This window comes from Vespa mandarinia, chromosome 21 (genome assembly GCF_050613455.1).
Source record: "Vespa mandarinia isolate Hongniang chromosome 21, ASM5061345v1, whole genome shotgun sequence".
NCBI classification, from domain to species: domain Eukaryota; kingdom Metazoa; phylum Arthropoda; class Insecta; order Hymenoptera; family Vespidae; genus Vespa; species Vespa mandarinia.
In genome coordinates this window covers 3,172,493-3,198,948 of record NC_140830.1, presented here as the reverse complement: position 1 = coordinate 3,198,948, position 26,456 = coordinate 3,172,493, and the positions used below count along the sequence as shown (strand labels likewise).

The following is a 26,456-nucleotide window of genomic DNA, read 5'->3' as shown; positions in this document are numbered from 1 at the left end:
TTTTTATATTATTTCGATTTGCCTTCGATTCTTTTCTTTTCTTTCTTAATTCCATAGTTTTATTAAAGATTCGTTTGAGAGATCGTACGACGTCGAATAAAATCATAAAGATTCATCAAAATTTAAACATTAATCGTATTATTTTTATAAAAATAAAAGAGAAATATTCGAACAGCATAGTATCGACGTATTTTTAGTTTGTAACATTTTAAATTGATAGAAATGTCGAAGCTATACAGATGTTGTATCTTTCTCCGAGAAGTATCCTATACTAAAGTTCATAAAGGAAAATGTTATTATTTTCGAAGGAAGTTCACTCTATAATCTTGGCAATATCGCACACAACGAATGGTTTAAAATAACTTACGGTTAATTAAAAGCGAAATGGACTATCTACCGCAGCAGCTTATTGATATAGAAACGAGCGACGCGCTAAAAGAGATGAAAAGTTTACTGTTTTATGTTGAAATAGTGGCTGAGTGAATAAGAGAAAGATAAAAAGAGAAAATAGAGAATTCATTTCCAGTTACGAAACGAGAGTTCAGCGAAGAGAAATTCGTCAAATCGAGATTGTTCACAAGCGTGTATATATATATATATATATATATATATATATATATATATAATATGAATATTTGCTATCTTCGAAATAGTTTTATCCTATGGTATAATCGACTCCATGAATATGGATACCGATCAGAAAATATAAATACCAAAAAAATCGACACAGGTCGGTATTCTTGACAAACGTTATAACAAAAATAAAAATCGATATGCATATTCGAAAATGAATCTACGTCGATTCTTGTGAAGTGCAATTAACGTGAGACAAGTATTGTGCGTTCTCGTTATCTCTATTTTATATTAATAAACAATGATTTTTCAATGCTGTTATAGAATAATATAAACCTCATCGATATTCACAATTTCGATATTGAAAACAGATTGGAAACAAAAGGACAAAATCATTGGAAAAACACTGGGATAATTTTTTAAATATTAATTACTCGTTTCTCTCGTATACGTTCGATCGGCGAGCTTACTACTTCAATATCTCTCTCATTCTCTCTCACCCTCTCTCTTTGTCAACTTGGAAACTTATTAAACTGGTCTGAATTAGACAGTTGCGTAGTGAAAACGGTGGTTTCTATAAACCCATTAACAAGCTAAGCGCCTATCAAGAGCAGCAGTACTCGAGAGAAATAAGCGTACATACACCAAGATTCGCATGACCGACTCGTTCTTTCTATCTCTGTCTCTCTCTCTCTCTCCTTCTACTTCTATCTTTATCTATCTTCTATCTTTGTCCTTCGCCAAGTCACAGTGAATGTGATAAATATGGAAATACTATGGACCATGTGTCAACGTAAACGTCGATGATTTACAGAAAGAATGAATGAATAAAATAGAGAGAGAGAGAGAAAGAGAGAGAGAGAGAGAGAAAGAGGAAGAGAGTGAAAGAGAACTGAGAAGCAATTAAAAGAGAAAAGAGAGAGAGAGAGGGAGAGAGAGAGAGAAATACTAATTAAACGAGGTTTTTTTTAAATACGTATTACTCAACGCGATAGAACGACGCTGAACCTTGTTCTGGAATTAAACTGAGATCACTGTTTAAAAATAAAATTAAATAAAAATAGCAGCCTGTCGACGACAGATTCGCAACTTTTGTCACGCTCCATAAACGCCGCAATTTTTCGTACCTTCGCACAAATCCATTCAGTTTTCGAGATAAAGCAACGACCTGTTCCTAAGCACATCGACGAACCTTTCGAGGACGATAAGAAGAAAGAGAAAGAGAGAGAGAAAGAGAGAGAGAGAGAGAGAGAGAGAGAGAGAGGAGGTCACTTCGGGTCAAAGACACGCACGTAGTCTACGATGAAATCGATTCGAAGTGGTCGACAGTATTCGGAAGTAAATCTTAGTTAAATTTTTCCTTTTTCTTTTTAACTTTTTTTAACTATATTCGATTATTATGCAATCGTATTCCAAAAAAGGAAAAAGAAAAAAATAAAGAAAGAATATCAAAACTAATAGAAATTAACTAGATCTCGTCGATATATAAAAGAAAAAAAAAAAAAAAAAAAAAAAAAGAAAAGAAAAGAAAAGAAAAAGAAAAAAGAATCCATAGAAGAAAAGAAAAAAGGAGAAAAGGTAACGTCTTTCTTTCACGATGAGTTGACGTCGTTGAAATCGAGAAGCGAACGGGACACTAAACTTAGGGGTTATACTCGAAGGAAATCACCGCCTGTAACTTTAATTCCTCGATTATCCTACATTGTCCTGTTAAAGGATATTACTGGGTTTATAGAGGAAATTCTCGAGCGAAGTCCTCGCTATAATTTACATCGTCTTATTACCATCTTATTCTTTTTCATTCATTCATTCATTCATTCATTCGTTCGTTCATTCGAAGAATTTTCCAATATGAACGAAGTTTTCGTTTATCCTTTAAATTAAATTTCTATTATCGTCGACGAATGAATAATCGATTAAAACGTTATATTACGATTTTAAACGTTATATTACGATATATTATCGATCGCATTTGATTGATAATGATAATATTATTCTACGTTATATCGCAAATATCATTAGGAATTATATTTCAACAAACGTAAAGAGAAATTTCACAATAGAAATTTCGTTTGTTCCTTGTAATTGAATTTGCGATGGGAAGGCTGATGATAAGCTAATATAACGAAACAATGTTAGATAATAACAGGTTGAAAGATACAGAATGAGAAAGAGAAAGAGCGTGACAATCCGTTTGAAATAAAGCGTAGGAGTTGATACGTTTTAATGGGTAAGTGTAACGCGTTTGACGCTAACTCAAACGAGCAAAAGACAAGTTCGAGTGGAAGCTTAACGAGCTTCCTTGATATAAGCGAGAAGATTCTCTCCCGCGTTTTAATATAAAATTAATCTTTCGAAAGACATCTCTCTTTGTCGTGGGTTAAGTACTTCGTAGCCACTGTAAATGGAATTAGCCGAGGTTCAGTCTCGATGGAATGCGATTCGTGATGATGAAACCTTTGCAATGGTCGGATCTACACAACCTTTGAAATATCTAACACGGGCATACGCACAAGAAATAAGTACTTCGAATACATCGTCGTTATTGATTTTAATCGAAGAGAAAAAAAAAAAAGAAAAGAAAGAGAAAAAAAAGGACCAAAAGAAACGAAAGAAGAAGAAGGAAGGAAAAGAAGATGTCTTAAACCAGCTTAAAAATTAATCCCTTATAACACGACTTTTTTTCTATCGTCTACGAATATAAATTTTTGTGAAAAATTTATCCTTGAATAGTCGTGTAAAATAAATTTCAAATATTAATTATTAGAGATATAAAAGTTACAAATAAGCGCGGCGCGATACGACTTTAAAGTTCGTTCTAGGGGAAAAAAAAGAAAGAAAAAAAAACCTAGGGGAAAAAGAAAAGTCGTAAAAAGAATAATATAAAATAGTTGGAAAACTAGAAGTTTCTGGGTGAATTCAATGTGTGTATATATATATATATATATATATATATATATATATATATAGAACATCGAATGAGAAAGATTACGATGCATGCAGAGTTACGTCTGTTACAGATGCAATTACGTAAAAGTGTCGACCTTGCGACAGAAATGAAAACGAAATGTCGATAAGTTTAGCAACGATCGATTGCTTCTCTCGTCGCGACAATGCGAAACTGTACGTACATAGGATATCTATCGACAGGCACGTTCAACGCAAGCATACAACGGAGAGTAAAAGAACCGACCACCTAACGCGAAGAATTTTCCCCGAGTCCATTTAATGATTTAAAACGAAGAAGAAACGATAAAAGAGAAGGAGGATAACAATTATTCATCGTCGTCCGACTTACAAATCGTCTCATTAGAAAACGAAATGGAAGACGAAAAAAAAGTATAGTTCAAAATGTTGAACACTTTCTTGACTCTTTTAATTATTTTTACATTTATATATATATATATATATGTATATATACTTTTCTTTTTTTATATTATATTTTTCTTTTATATTTCAAGATTCAACTTCGACATATGTATGTCTCTAAGCACGCTTTATAATATCAAATATTATTTTTATTATTGACAATGAAATATCGAATCAATGTACACTGATTTTTTATCTATCTTTCCTTTTTTATATAATATTATTTCAAGAACGACGTCGATATTATGACTCGTTTTTTTTCTTTCTCTCTTTTCCTTCTTTTCCTTTTTTTTTTTTTTTTTTTTTTTTTCTTTTTTTAATATACGTAAAATGCAAACACGTACGTATAAGTAAACATGTATATAAACAGTATATTGCCAAACATTTGCGGACAGCTCTTCGTTTGCTCAATTCGTTTGTCATGTTAGTGATATATACATGTATACATATATAAACGATTAATAAAAAATTTATGTCGATCCTAAACGAGCGATAAGTTCGGCAAAATATTTGAAATATTAGTTTACAAGGGGAAAAGGATATTTGAAATATCTCGTTATTGAGAGTTAGAGAGGGAAAGAGAGAGAGAGAGAGAGAGAGAGAGAGAGATAAAGGAAGGGATAGAGAAAATGAGGGTCTCTATAGAGGAATTATTCGTGACAGTAGCTCCGCATGTCGTTTTGAACATTTCTTTTTGTTCTTCTTCTTCTGACTGTAATGGAACCGTTTGAGTGCGACCGTTCGATTCTCTTCCCTTGCCGATGTAGATTGAATTGCTTTTCCAGGTTGCCACCGCCACGATCGTTCCTAGTACTCGTCCGTTATCTATCTTCCTCTTCGTTCCACTTTCTCGCCATCTCTTTCCCTCTCTCTCTCGTTCCCTCTTTCTCTTTCTCTGTTCCTCTGTCGGCTCGATATCTCGTCCACGTTCTTGATCCGTGCCATCGAATTGACCACGGATTAATTGAAAACGCGCGGTCTTACTTCGAATATCTACGGACAAAGGGTCTTCATTTTGATTTTAAACTACTTTAGCCATCTCACTTTTTAACAAATTATTATTTTTATCCACGTACGTCATTCTTTCTCTCTTTCTATCTCTCTTTTTTCTTTTTTTTTTTTTTTGCTCTTTTGCACCACCGCCGTATGGTTTCTCATTTTCGAGCAAATTTTATTCTTCTTTTTATTCTAAAAAAAAAAAAAGAAACAAAAAGAAAAGAGATAATAATAATCAACTAAATTGACTAAAAATTTAGGAATTGTCCATTATTCTCTGCTAACAAATCGACCTCGATTATTTTTATGTTTACTTTTTTACTTCGTTATTTTTTGCCTCCGTCTCGTTTTATTTTATTTTTCCCCCTTTTTTTTCTTTCTTTTTTTCTTTTTTTTTTCTTTTTTTTTTCTTTTTTTTTTCTTTTTTTTTTTTTTTTTTTTTTTTGACAAGTTTCACGCACAAAAAAAAATATCCAATAACAAGCATTGTACATTGTGTAGAAAATTCATGTAAATACTTTCAAACGATATTTTTCTTCTCTGTTTTTTTGTTTTTCCCTTTCTTTCTTTTTTTTTTTTCTTCAAATTTTTGCATAAAGCAGACGAAAAACACCCTCGAATTTCAAAAAGTTACTCTGCCGACTGTCGTCGGCGGTTAACTTGTACAACAACTTCCTCTCTTTTTATAATATTTTTCGTGGAAAATTAAAATTTTTCTTCGTGAGGAAGGTTCGCCCCGTCCAACTGATGGCGGAGAAAGGGGGGGGGAGGGTGAGGACCAAAAGTGGCTACGAAATAAACTGAGAAACAAGATATTCTTACTCATTTTACGTTGGCACAAATTGCTCGAGGAAGGGAACAAAAAATGAAGAGAGAGAGAGAGAGAGAGAGAGAGAGAGGAAGAGAAAAAAAGAAAGAGAAAGAATCAAATGCGAGAAAAGGGAAAAAGCTCATGCGGAAGGAAAGTAAAGAATGCCAAATAAGAACGAAGCAGGACATTCTCGGTGTTTCTGTGCTACGCGTGTCCTCTCGTTTGCTCGGCCCCGAGCAAAGTTCTTTGAAATGTACGCAAAAATGGAAAATCAAGAAGGAAAAAGAGTACGAGGACAACGACGAAACGTAAACCGAAATAATCCTTTTATTTTCCGCTCGTTCGACGGGAGAAAATAAGTAGAGAGAAATAATGCAAAAAGCAAGGAAAAAAAAAAAAAAAAAGGAAAGAAGAATGAGGAGAATTCTAAAACGGGGAAAATTTAAGAAAAAGAAAAATGAAGAGCGAAAAGAAAATATATGTGACAAGAAAATCGAATTAAACAATTTATATTAATGAAGAAAAGAAAACTGAATGTACAGAAGATTATTATTATTCTCGCGTTAATTTGTCTTATTAAAAAAAAAAAAAAAAAAAAAAAAAAAATTGAAAAAAAAAGAGAAAAAAAGGAAAAGAAAAAGAGAAATGAAAACCAAAAAATAGGAGAAAAAAGAGAGAGAAAAAAAAAGATAATTAGGAGCCGAATAAATTCGTCTGAAAAGTCTGCAGGGAGAGGAGTAAATTCGAGCTTTTGGCTTGAAATTCCACCTATCTCTACTTTTCCTATCTTTCTCTCTCGTTTTCCTAGTAGAGAGATTCTACTTTACCCATTCCAAAACCTTTTCCTCTACCTCCTTCTCCTTCTTTTCCTCCTTCACCACCTCTTCCTCTCTCAACCTTTCTCTAACGTACAAAGCTCGAGGAGTGGTCAGTACTGTAAGCCATGTTTAGAAACACACTGAACAACCCCTGGACATCGTTACGAATGCTTCAGACGAAAACACGACGAGACGTCTACATTGGCAAGGATATACTCGAGAATACCTTGAGATTCGAGCAACAACATCTGGACGTTGCAATTTTCTTCGAACAATAAACAAAACAAAACAACAAAAAAAGGAGATAAAGAAATAAGCCAACACAAATTCTCAAATGAAAAAAAAAAAATCGATGAAATAATATCCATATGCATTTCTTTCTATTTTTTTTTTTGATCACAAATTTCTATTGAAACTATCTTTAACATTAATTTCTTTTGTGATTTTATGTTTAACAAAAAAAAAAAAAAAAAAAAAAAAAAACAGACAGATAAACACATTGTCTCTTTTTAATATAATTCATTTAGAAAATAAATCTATTTAAATCTTCTTAATATTAGCAAATGTTAATTCCCTCAAAGCTACTCGCGTTTCATATTCATTGAAAAATATGAACGCCGAGAGCGTTCTATCAACCACTTTGTTTTACCACGCATTTAACCACTTCCACTTATTTTTCCTTTCTCCATGCGTATCTCTTGTTCTCTCGTTAGAAAATGAAACACAAGACGCTTACATTCTCAGCGTTATATTTTTTTACCGATCAAATTATATCGTCCGAAAAATTTTTATGACGGATGAAAAATTCAACGAAGAAAAAATTTCATTTCTTTTCTTTTATCCTCTTTCTCTATTTCTCCTATGTGTGTGTCTCTCTCTCTCTCTCTCTCTTTGTTCCTATATACAAATACTATGGAATATTGATTTTAACCTAAATAGGAAACTCGAGAAGGGTCTCTGTTTTTATTCGCTCGACAAATTTCCTCTGAAGTCCATTAAAACGGAAGGGAAAAATAGAAGAAGAAGAAGAAGAAGAAGAAGAAGAAAAAAGAAGCCGATAACCCTACAAGTTCTCTCTCTCTATCTCTCTATTTCTTTTTTCTCTTTTATCGACCTAAATAGGAACATAAAACGTAAGTACACCTAATAAGTTGAAATACGTGGAAGTATGATGATCTTCCAATCGAGGGTAAGCTGAGCTTTCGTTTAGACTTTCTGTGCATTCGTATGCGATAGGGAAAGGAAGAAATTAAAACAATTAATTTTATTCTTATTAATTATAAATTCTAACTGATGATCTCTTAAAAAATAAAGAAAAGAAAAAAAAACAACAACAACAACAACAAAGAAAATAATATATACACTAAATTTCGAATAATAATATTTCTTTTTCGCGTGGAAAAAAAAAATGTTGAATGCACGTAGTATGATGACGGATTAAAGCAAATTTTCTAGGATCCCGCTTTGTGGTAGTTTCGTTAGTTTTACTCATGAAGTACTTTTTGAAGATGAGAGTTTTTGGTCTACGTTAAGCCTCGACGATGAGTGAGGCCGTACTATGTACACAGAAGACCCACAAGAGGATGAAACAACGAACGTTACGTTGATGACGTTGAACTAGAAAATAGTTACTACATACCTCTCTTTCTCTTTTGCATTATTTCTAATGAAAATAGAACTGAACCAATTATATGTTTTCCATTACAAAATCGATAGAGATGATTGATATGAGCGATTATAATAAATTCGATATGGGAACAAGAGAAGGAGAGAGACAGAGAAAGAGACAGAATTATTGTTCGATTATTCGAAGCTAGAACAATAACGAACAATATAGAAATGAATTAATAATTTCCTTTGAACAATCTTCTATAAATAAGCACAATTCTAATGGACTACGCGTTCCTGTAACACTTATTGATATTCGATAATAGTAATAATAATAACAACAACAACAACAACAATAATAATAATAATAATAATAATGATAATAATAATAAGATTAATAAGTAATTATGAACAGGTATCGATCGAAATTTTTAAAACAATAAATTTGTTCTTCTTCCAGTTCGATCATTATTCTCGTGACACAGCCGATTCCAACGTTAGACGTTACGTGACGATAAGAAAGATTATATAGACGTCTAGACCGACTCTCTCTCTCTCTCTCTCTCTCTCTTTGTCTCTCTCATTCTCTTTATAGACTAGGAAGAAAAAGCAAGTGGATAAGATCAAGCCGAGGCACGATAATTAAGTCGTCCTTTCTAAAGCACGCGTCTTTTGCATCGATGAATCAACACTTTCAAGAAACGCTGAGCGAGTTCAGTTCGAAGGACACGTTGATTTTGATTATGAAAATGATGAAAAGAGACTAATGAAGATAATATACAGGGTGACTGTAAATCATTCCCTATAAATTATATATATATATATATAAAAATATATTAGGAGAGAAAAAATCATTGCATATTTATAGAAAAATATTACATTCATAATTCGTATTTATGGAGACATAAATAAAGAGAGAAAGAGAAAGATATATAATCGGACTAATGAAGTGAATGCACAGGGTGATCATAAGTTCTTTATAAATCCTGTATAAAATAGAACATAAAGGATCGTTCATATACGATGAAAAGGACCACTTTCATAATCGTATTTCTTGAAACGTGAAGACAGAACGAGAAAGAGAAAGGGAAAGGAGAATGAGAAAGAGAAAGACAGAGAAAGAGAGAAATAGTTGGTCGAGTCTCCAATATTATACTCGTACGAGAGATCCCCAAGAGTCTCACGGTGTTCTCGTCTGGTAAGAAAATACGTCCTGAACGAGAATGGTTAGAGGTAGGAGTAAAGAAGTAGGGGTGGGTTTTGTGGAAAGCCGAGTAAGAGGGAGTACGAAGACGAAGGGAGAGAAAGAGAAAGAGATAGATAGATAGATAGAGAGAGAGAAAGAGAGAGAGGAAGAGGAGAAAGAGAGAAAATCGTCGAAGCGAAAACGAGCTTGCCGACGAGACGGCGAACGATGGGAAATTTTTAAACGAGTTATCTCAAGTCCGTCCGATTGCACCGCTTCGACGATCGAATTAGCCGAAGCTAGCTAGGTCTATCCGACACGAGCTATACCGGAATGATTCGATTAGAGGACGATCGCTATGTATCGCATGATGCAGCCTGACGATGAACGCGGGACGATATTTGACGAGGAAACTAACATTCGATTCAAACGTATTATCATCTTCCTTTGGATTATGTACTATAGGTATGTCTCTCTATGTCTATACAATATATATATATATATATGTATATATATATGCAGATACGTATGCACGAATAGATGATACATATATGTATGTACGTTCTATTTTCTCGAATACAACGATGGATCTTCCACGATCGAATCCAACTCGCGTTTTCCCACGAGTTGCATCTCACTCGATTTACATCCAATTCTCTATCTCTTTCCAGACGTATCCCTGTCGACCTATATATCTCATCGTGGCGTACCCCTTTCCGACAAGATGACTTTTACGAGTAACATCGACAATGTTTTCCGTCTACGACAGGTCTGATCGAATAAATACGATAAAATATTTTAATCTTAACAATTACGATATAATATTTAATAATAAATATTCTGATGTAAATCGTTATCATACGATTTATACAAATTTTTCGAGGATTACTCTTTACTCGATGACAAAAGCGTGACCACTCGTTAAACAAAGAGGAAGAAGGTCTCTTCTACTCGACTAACCCAACAGCATCCCTACGATCGAGCAAGCGCATCTTTTGTGCAACTTGCTACTAGAAGGTTATCGTGTTACTTCGGATCCGCCTTGTAGTACTTAGTTTTCTCAGCGTATCGTTTCGCACGAAGATTTTAACCTCGAACAGACGTTTACTTTCTTTTCGGTGAAAAAAGGATCAATCGAAATATGTGAAACTTAATGCTAGAGAGTTATTAGAAAGGAAGAAAAAGGAAAAGAGAAAGGACGCGAAAAAACGTGCAATTTTTATTAGAACGAGAAGAAGAAAGAAAGAAAGAAAAAAAAGTTACCATTCAACAAATTAACGTTTACGTTCGTCGTCCATGAACATAATAAAACAAAGAAAGAAACAGAGAGACAGAGACAGAGAGAGAGAGAGAGAGAGAGAGAGAGAGAGAGAGAGAGAAAGAGAAACAAAGAGCCCTTTCATTTCGAGGCCAAAGCAACGAACACGCCCAACGTGCTCGTGAACCGATAAATCTTACGATGGCCTGAAAGAAGAGTGAGAAAACTATTCTCTCTTTCTTTCTCTTTCTCTCTCTCTCTCTCTCTCTCTCTCTCTTTCTCTCTGTCTCTATTTCTCTCTTCCTGGCACTCCTCCGAAAAAAGTTGACTTACCCTCCAAACGAACCTAAGAACTACCGCACGATGCATCCTTGAGAACTCGAATAACGCCTCCTCCAGTATAGATTCAACGTCACACACCAAAAATTCTATTCGACCAACTTCGAAATTCCTTGAAATATTGCCATGCACTTTCTTCAAGGGCACGACAAAGGATGACGATGGTTCACCATCCGAATAGAAAGACATCTGCTCGTTATTCGAGTAAGAATGATATATACATATGTATGTATGTATGTAAGAAATATTCTTACAATCTCATTTTATATAGAATAAAATCATAAGAACAATTTTTGTTTGTTTTTTCCTTTTTAAATAATGGAATTATTATACTAATTTCGTAATGATTCTTCATTGTCAAATGAAGGATATCTAGAGCAAATACTTAGATTAAAATACTCAAATAATAGAGGAAAAGAAGAAAAGGTAGAAAACGTTATATACTTACATATATATATATATATATATATATATGCATGGGTATATCTCCAAGTTAAATTTATATCTACCTCTCGTTAAATCAACGTAGATAGCTAGCTATCTAGAATCGTTCTATTCCGTTGTCCTTGTGAACACTGTTGAATTCTCGAGAAAGTCGAGGAGGTCGTTTGTCTGTAATTAGTCGACTCTCAGGGTTGTCGACACGCTCGAATGTAGATAGAAAGCGTAGTACGAAAAATCCTCTTTCTTATCTTATTAAATGAGTTCTAGGATTTTCATTATTACTATCAGAAAAAAGAATTAAATGAAGAAATAATAATCGACAAATGTATCCTGTAAGAAAGTTTAATTTGACATTCTCTTTTATGAATAAACATCGATTAAGGATATTTTATTTAAATCGTCTTCCTTTGAGCATATACTATTATTAAAAAAAAAAAAAAAAAAAAAAAAAAGGAGAGAGAAAAAGGAAGGAAGACAAAAGTCGATAAGGAATCTACAATGAAATAAAAATCAATGGCGTATTCTTATTTAAAAATGTCAAAATATAATAACAAATAGATCCTTATCGAGATATTCAAAACACTTTGCCGATTATACCCCATTCTTTTTCCCTTCTACTTTAAAGTCCTTGTGGTCGTTATTGCACCGATCGTGAGACAACACGGATCATCGTGAGATCCTTAAATACCACGTCCAGGGAGTCCTTCGAAGAGGAACTCCCATGTCGAGAGAGATGCGGGTTCTTTCTCTCTCTTTCTCTCTCTCTCTCTCTCTCTTTCTTTCTTTAGCTATTCTTCGACCCTCTTGCGGTACCCTAGGGAAAATGAATGAAAAATATTGTCTCGGACACAATGGCCTTGAGAACGAAAAAGAAGATATCTTTCAGGCTCTCTCTCACTCCCCCATCTCTCTCTCTCTCTCTCTCTCCCTATCTTTCAAGGAAGTAGCTGAGGAAAGAGGAGCAAGTTATACGGCAGGATTACGAGATTGCTGCGGGGGGATTACGAAGATGGCTCCTGGGACGTCCAATCTCAAGGATAAACACTTTCTGACGTTCTTACGCCCTGCTGATTCTCTCTTTTCGTCGTACCCTCGCGGTTTCCCACTTTTTTTTCTTTCTGTTTTCACCTACACACCTTCCTCTTCTAACCCCCTTTCTCTCTCTCTCTCTCTCTCTCTCTCTCTCTCTCTCTCTGTCACACTCTTCGATCCCCTTTTTTATTTTTTTTTTCTTTCCGTCTTCCTTATGAAGGGCTCCCGCAGACACGACCGAATTACTCGCGAAAACTCATTTTCCTTTCTTCTTGCTCTGCCACGACTGGCCGACTCCCGCTCGTCGTTGGAATATTAAAAATTTAATTATAAAAATACCTCTAGTCTCTCTCTCTCTCTTCTCTCTCTCTCTCTCTCTCACTCCCTTTCTTGCAAGTTCGACTTTCGCGAAGTATATCAGATCTCTACCTCTTGGAATGGATACGACTTCTCGCGGGAGACTTTATCATTACCCCCACTCTTCCATTCCACATTCTGTCTTGCTCTTCCCGAAACTTGCCGAATTCCAAGAATTTTGTATTACTCAAGAATGACCTCTTGTAGGACATTTGTCCTTACAAAAACATATTTATTTCGTTCGACGTATCACATTCTATGAACTATTTTTCGTTTATAAAGAAATTATCAAATGAAAAGCATCGATTAAAATTCCATGAAATGTTAATGACATTAGGAAATAAATCATCTAAATTTATTATTACACTTGATTATCGTAATACTAACAAAATTATCTATTTATCTTAGAAATATTATTGGTTTTTATTGCATTGTAAAAAAATATATGAGTTCCTCAATTCATTTAATCCTGAAATAGTAAAATGATAATCCGCAACGGACGAGTGGTTTCGGTATATTATTTCGCGAAAGCAAAAGATGGATTAAATTCGCAAGCTACGTCTACCATGCTTATATCTACATATTTCCTACCACCTTCCTATAGTCCTGCGATTATTTGTGGTTTCACTCGGCCAACTTCCAAGCTTTTCGGATTAACGCAACGCAACGCCACGCCGTACTACGAATGAAACGGATTTTGAGTTTAAACAAATGCCTCAGAGTTATCTCTCGGAGCGTTTAACCTCTCCAGTCGCCGTTTGTCCTATCGTAAAATTAACGTAATTAAAGAAGATAAAAAAAAAAAAAAGAATTAATAATTTCTGTTACCAAACGGAGGTGGATTTTATTCGCGCGCGACTTCATGATTTTGTTCTATCTTTTTTTTTTTTTTTTTTTTTAGATATGTAATGTAAATTTATTCTTGCGAAAAAATTGGAAAAAAGTTTCTTAAATAAGTATCAAGTAATAATTGTCACTAATGAATGTATATACGTCGAAATTTATACAATAAATAAATCCATTTAAGTGTTATTTAAAGTCACGAAATACGAAAGCAAAGTATTCGCGATTTAATCAGTAATGGGAATATATTTCTGGGGTAAATGAGGCTCTCGTTTTACATGAAATTTGCATTGGATATCGAAAATGACGTAATAAAAATAACAACCTCTCTCGTTATATTCTCCAAATGCAACGAATCAATTTTCATGTATATATATATATATATATATATATATATATATATATATATACACATCTGCATACACATAAACAAAATATGCATCAAGTTTTCTATTTCATAAATGCATTAAATATCAAATGATTGCGTAAGTAATATCTATATTTACACTTTTTTATATCATCCTTCGTGAATGTATTGAAACATTCTCTCATATGGCTAAAATTCAAGAAATAACAAACAAGGATAGGTGCAATTCATTTGCAAAGGATAATATTTATTTTCATAATCGAACCCTTTGATATTCTTTAACGCTGATTATAATGAAACATTTGCATTTATATACTTGATCATATTTGTTTCTCTACACCGTCTAAACTATGTTATAAAATACGATAGTCCAACTGGTAGTGTTTACCAACAATTAGCACTATTAATTTTAATAATTTACAATTTCCCCTTGGACACTGGCAATGTAATTGCCGTGCGATTGTTACCAAATGGTGCGGACCCTTTTGAATAATGCATATTCCTAACAACTTCAGCCATTAACCTTTCATTTCTATGCAACCAAGCGATGTATGTGTTTACCTTGAAACTTTAAAATCTGTTAAACGTTTCGAAAAATGTGCATTAATTAAATTTAAGCAAAAAAAAAAAAAAGAACAATAAAAAAAGATGAGAGAGATGGGGGAGGGGGAGGGAGAGAGAGAGAGAAAGAGTAAAAGTGATCGATAATACGATCATCGATATTGACAATTTTCATCCTTGTCCATTTTACCCATTTAATATCAAATTCAGGATTTAATCGATACATTAATAATAAATTTCATTTTTCCAATAAACGTTGATTTTTATCTACTCGATTTACAACGACACGTTGATAATTACGTTTACGTTTATTTGCGCTCTCGTTTATTATCATTTTCTGGTTTTTTTTTTCTTCTCTATTATTTTTTCATTCTTTCCTTTTATTAATCCCGCCTATGATTAATTTCAAATTTACTTGATACAATGCATAAGACGCTTCGATATCGCATTAGGCGAATGTATTATAGTAGCACGGATTAACAACAATAGCCCGGGATATCATGGCTAATTACCGTACGGACAATCACAGGCCTCTCCATGATTCATAGGAGCTCTGAAACGGAGGAGCATTTATAATGATTGTTATTACCTTTTGTTGGCTTCTAAAGATTAATTGTTCTCAGATGAAAAATCTTTACGAGTATTTAAACGAAGTTAGACGAAATGTTTAAAAATAGATATAAATAAGAAGAAGAAAAAAAAATGAGAATAAAAAAAAATATAGTACGAGAATGTATCATAATATATGATATTAATATTATTAATATTAAACAAACGATTAGATAGAATTTCTTCAAATGAAAATAAGATAAAAGAATATACATATACGCATCTATATATTATAAAAAAAAAAAAAAAATATATATATATATATATATCCAGTTACCTAATATACCACCAACCTATTTATCTACAGAAAATGATACTTGGAGTCATCGAATCTCGATCGAAAAGAAATTTATTATGACAACTGGAGAAAAAATATCAAAGTAATTCGAGAACGATGTTATCAAAGTGCTATTAACCTCAAAAACTCTTGGACATTCGCGATTCTCTTAACACCGAAAGAAGAGAATATTTATGAGGGTCGTTTCGAACATTAAAGGCACATCGACGTCTTTAAACGATTTACACTTCTCCCATTCTCGCACTTCACAGAAGGCGAGGCAAAACAGCCGGCATTTTCAAACGCTTCTTCTTCTCTCCCCTCGATTTTATCTATCTATCTATCTATCTATCTATCTATCTATCTATATATTTATCTATTTCTCCCTCACCCTCACTCTCTCTCTCTTTTGCTCTTCTTTTATGAATTGCACTCGACATCTTTTTTTTTTCTTGTTTCCTCGAACAACATTTTCAACGCATAACGTTAACTACTTATCGTTGGATGTAATAATTTCAGGCCAGTCGTATAGCGCAAATTTGCCACGTGAGTTTTCTTTACGGCTTCTCGCCTCTGAATTCATTAAGAAAGTTTTCCTCCCCAGAGTATGCATCCCTTAGAGAGAGAGAGAGTTATAGAGAGAGAGAGAGAGAGAGAGAGAGAGAGAGAGAGAGGGGGGGAGAGGGTGAGTTAGGGAGAAAAAGAGAAAGAAAGAGTGAGAAAATTTAAACTCGCAATGTATAAATTGCTATTTCTTACAAAAGCTCAGTTATGTTCCATAATAGAACGCTTAACTTACGAGCTAAGAGAGATAGAGAGATATAGAGAGAAAGAGCGATAGAGAGAAAGAGCGATAGAGAGAGAGAGAGAGAGAGAGAGAGAGAGAGAGAGAGAGTGAGGGAGTGGGAAAATAGTATAAGTCGTAATAACTATACATATCTAAATTTATTTTGTTATTACTAGCTTAACTCTCTCTCTCTCTCTCTCTCTCTCTCTTTCTCACTCTATCCCTATCCAAAATTTTCTCGAGAAAATTACGAAATCGTTTCTTGCAAAACATCATTTGATTCTTCGTAAAAAAAAAAAAAGAAAAAAAAAGAAAAGTTCACGGAAAAGGATCTTTCTAGATATCTACTCTAACTTCGACACTTTCGATGCATCAAACTATTTGAATAGTTTTCATACTTTCGTCAAACTGTCCAAGTCTCATAAAGAAAAGTTACTTTTCGAATCGAATGATATCTTCTTCTTTTTCCTTCTCCTCCTCCTCCTCCTCCTCCTCCTCCTCTTCTTCCTACTCCTACACTTCCTCCTTCATTCTTCTCCTTTTCTTGCTCTATCTTCACTTCATCGTGGTTACGAAACGTGAGTTCAAGTCTATAGATATTTCTCTTTTCTTAAAGATGGGGGGCATCTGCTTAACGTTACGACTTAACAAGAAACGTGATTCTTTGACTGAGGAATAAGAGAGAGAGAGAGAGAGAGAGAGAGAGAGAAAGAGAGAGACAAAGAGAAAGAAAGAGAGATGGGGATATACGTCTATTTCTTCTGCTTGATGATTTCTTATAGAAAGAAAAATTTGAGAGAGAGAGAGAGAGAGAGAGAGAGAGAGAAATAGGAATGAGAGAACGGATAACTGGGACGATTTAATCCGTCTAAAGGGAAATATCTTGATGGAGCACAGAAAGTGAGATTTAAAAAAAAATCTAGAGTAAAGTAGAGAAACGAGAAGAATTACTTTGGATACATGATGGGAGTCTCGTTAAATCATGTTTAAAAAAAAAAAAAAAAAAGAAGAAAATAGAAATTATTTGCGCTATTCTTCTTTTTTATTTTTTTGGTTTATTTTTTTTTTTGTTCTCGTTGGTCACAAACCGATAATAAGTCAAAGCGCAGTTATCTCGGTTTCGAGATGACGAATGTTTTCGTTTGGAATAATTTATCGGAATTTTTTCTTCTTTTTCTTTTTTCACAACGAAATCATATCCCGGCCATATCATGGGGGGGGGGGAGGGGGAGAAGTAAGGATCTCGTTCTGTTATCATTAATTCAAATTAAATAATGTCAACGAAATTTCTTTTAGCCGACTAAGCAGGATTTACAACGTGTCGACACTAGAACGAGGTTCATTCTCTGACCTAACAGACCTCGATGCTTCAAACGTCCATTTTAATAATTTATCCAATTCGAGGTTAAACGTTATAAAATTTAGACGAAGCCGTCGTTTACTCACGAGAAAGGTTTGCCATAAGTAAACCCCCTTGTTATATTACAATCCCCAGTCAATTTTCAACTTCTTATCTAAAGGAGGCTAACAAAATACACGAACGTGTATAGATTTTTCTTAAATAATAATCAATTGATATAATTCCTAAAAAGCTATTATTTAACAATATGAACGTTCGAAGTTCATTCGAAGTAAATACGTAGATATAGTTTATCTAACTCATGAAGAAAAATTAGAGTCGAATATGTCTATCCCTTCTCATTTTCTACGTCTACTTCTGTAATATTTCATCGGTCCGATTCTCTCCTTAGTTTTCGTCGAAGGTCGAAATAGTTGAGGGAACTCGTGTACCATATACCGACCGACCATGGTGGACCGACTTGGATGCTTAGGAACACAATGGAACCACTGTTGAAGAGAAAGAGCTCAGGCGTTTCAGAAGGCAGCTTCTCGGCAACTGAAATGTCGAAAGGAAGAAGAGAAAAAGGAAAAAAGAGAGTGAGTGAGAGAGAGAGAGAGAGAGAGAAAGATGCCTTTCAAGCTCCGATCTTTCACGAGAATTCTCGGATTCTTAACAAAGACCGTCCAAGCTTTCTATCTTTCTGTCTCTTCTTTCGTACGGAACACGTTTGGAACGCGTTTAACGTGCTTGCGATACTTTGTACCCCATAGCGAAATATCAGAAAGAATCGTTGCCGAGTTATCTTCTTTCTTTCTCTTCTACATGTTCCTTCACCAAAGCAACCAAGTCCCGTTTATTGGATCGACCCAAAGAGGTAGATCGATCTATGATCAAAACCCTCTAATCGTGCTACATGACCACCCATCCTCCAAGAAACATCGCCATTCTATGATTTCTTATGGTTCTCTTTTCTTCTATCCTTCTCTCTCTCTCTCTCTCTCTCTCTCTCTCTCTCTCTCTCTCTCTCTCTTTCCTCCTTAAGCCTCCCAAAGGATTTCGAAACATCGTTCGAGGAAACCTTTGTCATGCCGACGAAAGCTACGAATATTTTACTCTTTGATATTTTATCTCAAGAATTTTCAAACGAGAAAATAATTCTAGTAAGTAATAAAGAAAAATGTATATTATATAATACTTTCTTTATCCCTCATCCTCGATAAAAATCAAAATTTTTATAAGTCAAATCCTCGTCATTCGAAGATATTATAATTTAGAATACTTTTTATTATTAGAAAGTCTGACCAGACTTTAAACGATACCTTTTACCAATTTCTTTCTTCGATGTTTAGAAGAATCTTTAAGAAATAGAAAAAAAAAGAAAGAGGAAAGAGAAAGAGGGAGAGAGAGAGAGAAAGTGAAAGAGAATCGATTGATATATTATTCGCTTATATCTCTTAAAGATATCATGTACAATGCAGTTAAAATTCTGTGGTGAAGGTGACGAGTAATAAAAAGAAAGAAAGAAAAAGAAAAAAGAAACAAAGTGTAAGAACCCGTTCCGACTGTTTGGCCTACATTTACCTTTGAAAAAGGGGTTAAGGCAAGGCCTTTATTGGGTTAATATTTCATGCTTGACGAGCGTGATGCGACACCACCATGAAGATAAACCATCCTTCTCACTCCCTTTTCAAAACCCTTCGCAGTCGACGTTTTACGAGCGACAGCCGAGGTATTACGTCCCTCTTTTTCAAATTTATCTTTTACGGAAACGCGCTAACATGGCTAATGGAAAAAACGAAAATGGCCACTTTAGCTTAGGAGAGCACTTTTTATTCATCAATGAATATTTTTTTTTCGCTTTATTTCTTCTTTCTTTCGTTCTTTTTTTTTTTTTTTTTTTTTTTTTTTTTTATCTTTTTTCTCTTTGCTCCTCATTTTTTCTCCTCTTCTTACGTTGCACACGAAATAGTTATAAATAGATACGTATAAGCGCTTGTCCACGTAAGCCCAACGAATTTTCCATCTGGCTGCACTCCATTTTACTCTTTAATTAAAAGATCATGGTAGCTTCCCTCCCCTTTATATATCCATCGCGCTACTCAATACTCGATATATGTATGTACGTACGCGTCATAAAATGGAATTTAATTAAATTCGATCGAATCATTACTCGATTCGTCCAGAAGAAAGAGCCAGTAAATAACGTCAGATAAATCATTGCGACTACGTTTTAATCGTCCGATGATAATTAATTTCGAACGATAGAAATCGATAAAAAGAGACAAAGAGAGAGACAGAGAAAGAGAGAGAGAGAGAGAGAGAGGGAGAGAGAGAGACACAGAAAAACCATTTATTTTCATTGATATTAACCTAATATTGAAAAAGGAGAGGGGGAGAGAGAGAGAGAGAGAGAGAGAAGGGAGAAACAGTCATCAGAAAATGAACCACAAAATACATTAAAAAAAAAAATCAATTGACCGATCAAATAATTAATGGATTCGTCCCAAAAGGAAAGATCAATAAATAACATGAAAGAAATATATTATTCGATTTCGTTGTAATCGTGCAATAATTATTAACATAGAATAGAACAAAAATCATAAAATTCGAATGATAAAAAAGGGTCATCGAAGATGAGAACAAAATGCATTTGAAGAGAAAGGAATAATAAAACGGAGAATGAAAATAAATTAAAATTAAACAATCGCCGAGCGATTATTAATGGAAATGTAAAAACGGAAATGGAAAAACTTTTCATTGAAACATTGAAAAACACGATTGTTATTTCTATATTTATCGTTAATATAAATGAAATTGTGTAAGTACAAATGCCGAAAGGGAAACAAGAGAGTGGCAACGGGGAGGAATGGAGGATATGGAAGAGAAAGAGAAAGAGAGAGAGAGAGGAGAAGAAAGAGGAGGTGGTATAGGGACGTCTCCCTGTACGTGATCGTTTCAAGTCGTTCCTCGTCTTAAAGAAGCGCAGACTATCATCGATATTCTTCCCTCGAAGCCAAGCTCAAGCAGGGAATACCGATCGAAGTGTCCTCTTCTGCTTTTTTCTCCAGCAAATATTTTTGCGCTCTCCTGATTTCTTCTTCCCAACGGAGGCCAAACTATTCGAATTCTCAATACGTAAGGAGGACACCGCGTTTGTAATTATCCGTTTCCTGATCTCCGGTACACACACACACACACACACACACAAACACACATGCATGCATACAGGCGACACTCATCTCTATATATAATAAATTAAAATCTTTAAGAAATGTTTGAAAAAGGGGTGGAGAAATTTAATCAAAAAAAAAAAAAAAGAAAAAAAAGAAAAGAAAAAAAGCAAATTTTTCATATTGAATTTAATAATAGGAATAACGATGTACACGTAAAAGAAAATATTCTCGATATGATGGGATTCATTGAAAAGAAAAGAAAAAAAAATTATATATCCTAGCCAATTACTTGATAAGACAGGAGAGAGACACGGCGAGTAAACCAAACGAGAAGACGAGAGAAACTCTGTGGAAAATGCGAGAAATGAGGAAGAGAGACAGAGAGAGAGAAAGAGAGAGAGAGAGAGAAAAGAGAAAACAAGTAAACCAACTTAGACCGAAGATGCTCATCCATACATGCAGGAAGAGTAAACCATACGTAAATGTACGTACACACAGGAAGAACCATGGTGTGTATATATATATATATATATATACAGGGTGAATTCCACGACTAGAGCTTTACGAATTCCTATCATCCTTCTAGAGTTTTCTATCTCATTGTTGAACAAACGTGCCAAACAAAGCAAAGATTCATAAAAGCAGCAACAATTTCGTTACTCTCTCTCTTTGGAGTCTATCCGTACAAAGCGAAGATATATTTCGCATAAAAAAAAAAAAAGAAAAAGAAAAGAAAAAAAAAGAAGAGAAGAGGAAAAATAAAAAGAAGAGAAGAATAGAGGAGAGACAGAAATAGACAGAGAGAGAGAGAGAGAGAGAGAGAGAGAGAGAGAGAGAGAGAAAGGAATAACACGATATAAGAGATAAAATTCGTCGTGGAAATTAGGCTTAGTCATAATAGAATTCATTGTATAAATGTTTCACAAGAAAACGTCAAATGAGTCACCCGGTATAGATACTTTTAGCTCGCATCCGCGTTCGAGATGTTAAGAGCGTGCACACACGTACAGAGAGAAGCGCACCAATATATCGGAGCAAGCTATCCCGTAACTCGGAGGTTACGCGCTCCGCAGGAAGACTTCGTAATTCTTCGTGCGTCACAAACGTGCCCGTGTTCTCCGCGTGCGTACAAGGGATCGAGTACTACGAGAGGTAAAACCGGCAGAGTTTACAAGCTTCGTTCACACGAGCCTAATCAAAGGGAATATTTGTATGAAAATTATTTCTAACTTAAATATCAAATCGTATCAATCGTAATCTTTTAAGAGAAATTAATACATTGATCCATACATAGACACACACACACAGAGAGAGATATATTTTTGTGTGTATATATATATATATATATTTTTTTTTTTATGGGTATATAAAAGTTTTAAGTCCAAACAGAATGATTAATAGTTCATATAATAATAATAATAATAATAATAGTAATAATAATAATAATAATATTTGTTTATCGCGATATCTGTTAGCAATTGAATAAACTGTAGCAACGCTATCGCAGCTGCATTCGCTTTCGAGCCTAATTTTCGCTCCAGTGCACACGGAGTCTGTTGCAGAGATGGAAAGCAATGCGTATTTTATATATACGAATGAACGAACGAACGAACGAAAGTAAGCATACTACTTGTAACATGTATCGAAAACTTCGTCCAAGTTATTCGAATAAAAGACGACTATATATATATATATATACGTGTGTGTGTGTCAGCAATGAGAGGAGAATCACTGTAAAGTTTTTTTTTCTTTTTGTATTCTTTCTTTCTTTCTTTCATTATGAAAAGAAGTAGCTCACTCGGTCGACATGTGAAAGCATTTTTTATTGTATTACGTCAAGACTAGCCGAGCAAGTACTTTACAAAACACGAAAGAACGTGATCTATTGTCTTGATAAAAAAAACAGGAAGAGGCAAAAAGGGCAAACTCCTTATCGTTAACGACACACGTTCAAAAGGTGCAGGTTAATTCGAGTGGCAGGTCAAACACAAAGTATCGCGTCTAAACTCGTTTCGAATAGAACCGGAAGAATCGGATAGGAAAGGAAAGTTTTCCTGCTAACCTCTTCGGCCCCGTCTACATTTACTCTACTTAATAGGTTTACTCTTCGTCAAGGAAGAAACTGTTAACCGTAAGGAAAAAAAAAGAAGAAAAAAAAAAGAAGAAAAAGGAAAACGACGAAATATCAAAATAATTTCAACGAGTCTTTTAACTTCTTTGATGAAAGAAATAAAATGGAAAAAAAAAAAAACAAAGAAAAAGAAGGAAAAAAATTATAGATTTACAGTTTTTAACTTCGTTTCGGGACTCAATCATATTATTAAAAAGGAACTAAGGAACGATCGATAAAAATGTTTCACAGTTAAAGCGAATTAATTCATCGAGTAACTGTATAGAAAAAAAAAAAAAAAAAAAAAAAAAAAGAAAAAAGAAAATATTAAAGCAACTATGAAGTTTCTCGTGAAGCTACATACCTTCGGTTAACTCGTCTATATACCTAGTCCTCTACCTGCCCTACGAAAAAAGAGGACGAACTTTAGTGAATAAAGAATTTTTAATGGAAAAAGTATTTCTTAACCAAGACTGCGCTTTAAAATCGAACAAATAAAAGAAAAGGGGGAAAGATTGAGAGAGAGAGAGAGAGGAGAAAAAAGTTGTGCTGTGTGTAGTCAGTCATAAAGGAATTTTATATTCCCAATGAAATATGTACGAATAATAATCAACTAAGAGAAACTTTTGCTCTCTCTCTCTCTCTCTCTCTCTCATCCTAGATACATTTATCAGGGAATTTAGCAATCAATTAAAACGATTGATTCCAATCATTTTTACAAAAATTACAATTAAAAATTTTATCGTATATTATCCCTAACTATTATAATTCTTTTCCTATTCTAACAGGCATGATCATTTTTCTAAATCTTTTTTCTGACACATAAGACAGATATATCCCAAATATATCCCAAATAATTTTGAATAGTTTTTACAATGATGCAAAATTTAATAAAGAAAAAAAAAAAAAAAAAAATTGCCTGTAAGAAAACTTTCTAATTCGTCGAGACACGAATTTACTCTCTCCTCGTTTCGAACGAAAGAAGAAAAGAAAAAAATAAAAAAAAAAAAAAAAAGAACAGAAAAGAAAAGAACAGAGAGTAAAAGTGAGATTGAAAAAGATTTTCTATACCTTCTGCTTGTGATATATCTTAGGACCTTTAAATCTCAGGATCAAAGAGGTTGTGAGAGAAGCTTAATGCTTTGACATACCACAGCGGATACGACATATATGCGTGTGTGTGTGTTTCTGCGTGTGTTTGTATGTGTGTGTGTATGTGTGTGTGTGTGAGCGTAGGTTTCTTTAGGTGACGGTGCTATACGTACGTACGTAAGTACGATACGTACGATAGGAGAGAGCAAAGAGAAAGAGAAGGAGACAGAGAGAGAGAGAGAGAAAGAGAGACAGAGAGAGAGAGAGAGAGAGTAAGCAAGGTAGAGAAAACCGTGTGGTAAATCCGCTGGAGAGACGAAGCAGGATAGAGAAAGAAAGGTAACGGCGTGGTAGGAGCGGCAACTGGCCCGACTGGAAACCAGTGGCGTGGATCAGTACAACTTGATCCAAGATTTTCTTCTTTCTTATCATAAATCTTTAACCAAGATTTATTTTCTATCATTGTAAAACGTTCATGATTTGTCTTAGAATATAATTAGTAAATATTGAGATAAATCGATGGGAAAGAGAAAAAGAGAGAGAGAGAGAGAGAGAGAGAGAGAGAGAGAGAGAGATTTTAAAAGACATTATAAACTGAGTGACAATTAAGTAGTAATTAATGACCGAATAAAACCTAAAGATACTCGAACGTTCTTCTTATATCAATTGTCTTCGAAAGAGCAATATCAAATATACGACAAATGAATACCATGTTATTTCGAGATATATCTTGTTAATTATCGATGAACGCTTGATCCTGATAAAAATAATAAAAATCGATGAAGGATAAAGATTCACCGATTTGACGAATATTTTATGGCGTATTAAGAAGTCCAATGAAAACGATCCAAAAGGAAGGAATAAAGAAAAAAAAATCTTCGATGACGCGAATTAAATTAATGATTAATTAAATAACGAAAGCGATAATATATAATGACAAAATAATAGGTGATCAGACAAAGTAATAAGATTTGATTGATAAGACAATTGAATTGTATGTCATAAGGATCAATGAAAGGATGAAAATAATATCGAAAGATGAATAATAAATGATAAAGTAGAGATAAAGGAGAGAAGGGGGTAGTAGGATGGACGATGGTAAGACCCTTGGATTCTACGCCAATGAGAGAAGTGGGACCGGTGTGACGGGTCCGCAGATGCGCGAGCGACCCTCGGCTCTGCCAACGCGGCCATCCTCGACAACATGTGGTCGAGACTGGTGGCTGACTGCTTGCTTGGTAGCTGAATTCCTCCTTATTATATCGTTCACAAGTAAAAAGAGAGTAAACGTGAACAAGAGAGAGAGAGAGAGAGAGAGAGAGAAAGATGCTGCGAAGAGAGCCTTCCTCCTGATTTTTGGACGAACCTGCCTGCTGCTGCTTGCTGATGGCTGCTTGCTGATGGCTGTTTGCTGATGCCTGCTGCCTGCTGACTGTTGGCTGTTCGCTGCTGGCCTTCTGACTGGCTGCTGCAATACGGTTGCTTCATTCGCATCTTCAATAATTAAAGAACTTTTATTTCGTTTCAACTACTACTTCCAAGTAGTCTGTCTATCTGGTTTTCTTTCTTTCTTTCCTTCCATCTTTCTTTCTTGTTTTTGCTCTTTCTCTCTCTCTCTCTCTCTCTCTCTCTTTTTACTCTCTTCGTAGTATATCCTCGCTTCTTTTTCACTTGAATCAAACTAAATCATTTATAAACGAACACCGAACGAATCGTAATTATTAATCGAATATATATTCTTACCATATAGTGGTAATTCTTACTATATACTGTTCCAAATAGTACTTAAAAATAAATAGGTTTTTATGGCTAACGAAGAATCTTTATTATTATCAAAAAAAAAAAAAAAAAAAAAAAAAATAGGACTATCCTCCTGTCCGTATGACCCTATTAACAATTTCAGTTTTTCTTTCTCTTTTTTTTATTTGTTTCACTTATATATCATGAATTTTTGAGAGAAAACATTTAATGGATGGATAAAGTGAGAAAGAGACGAGGATAGAAAGAGAGAGTGGGAGAGAAAGAGGAAGGAAGAGAGGGAGGGAGAAACAAGAACAAGAAAGTTCGATTTTCGTTAAGATGAAGTAAGTTTGGTTCGTGTTATAGAACGAAGCAAACCTGAGGAAGAAGAAGAAGAAGAAGAAGAAGCCGTAGAAGAAGTAGAAGAAATAGAAAAAGTAGAAGAGAAGCAGAAGAGAGACGAGACGTAGGACGTAGAAAAGAGTCAGTTCGAAGAATTCACTTTGTCTTCCTTGTCGCGTAAAAACACGGTATCCAAGGTGCTCGGTCACGTAGGAGTACCTCGCACGTTTCACGTTGGAAACGTGTCACGAAATACGTTGCTTTATGGAATCAAGCGATCTGGAGTTCGAATTCGTTCAAATCGTTTCAACAAAAATAACGAACGTTTGTACGTCCTGATTGCAAGTAAAGTTTAATCGCATCGCGAAAAGACAGTAAAACTTCCTCTCCTTTATATATATATATATATATATATATATATA

At 34.3% G+C, this 26,456-nt stretch overlaps 1 protein-coding gene and 1 long non-coding RNA gene across 2 annotated transcripts in view; one reads left to right on the top strand and one right to left on the bottom strand.

Annotated features, from left to right (window-relative positions):
- LOC118444051 (uncharacterized) overlaps positions 1–26,456 on the bottom strand; it is a 207,417-nt gene that overhangs the window by 135,716 nt on the left and 45,245 nt on the right. The gene's annotated exons all lie outside the window — the stretch shown is intronic.
- The window catches only part of ed (hemicentin protein echinoid), a 155,005-nt gene that overhangs the window by 92,570 nt on the left and 35,979 nt on the right, over positions 1–26,456 (top strand). The gene's annotated exons all lie outside the window — the stretch shown is intronic.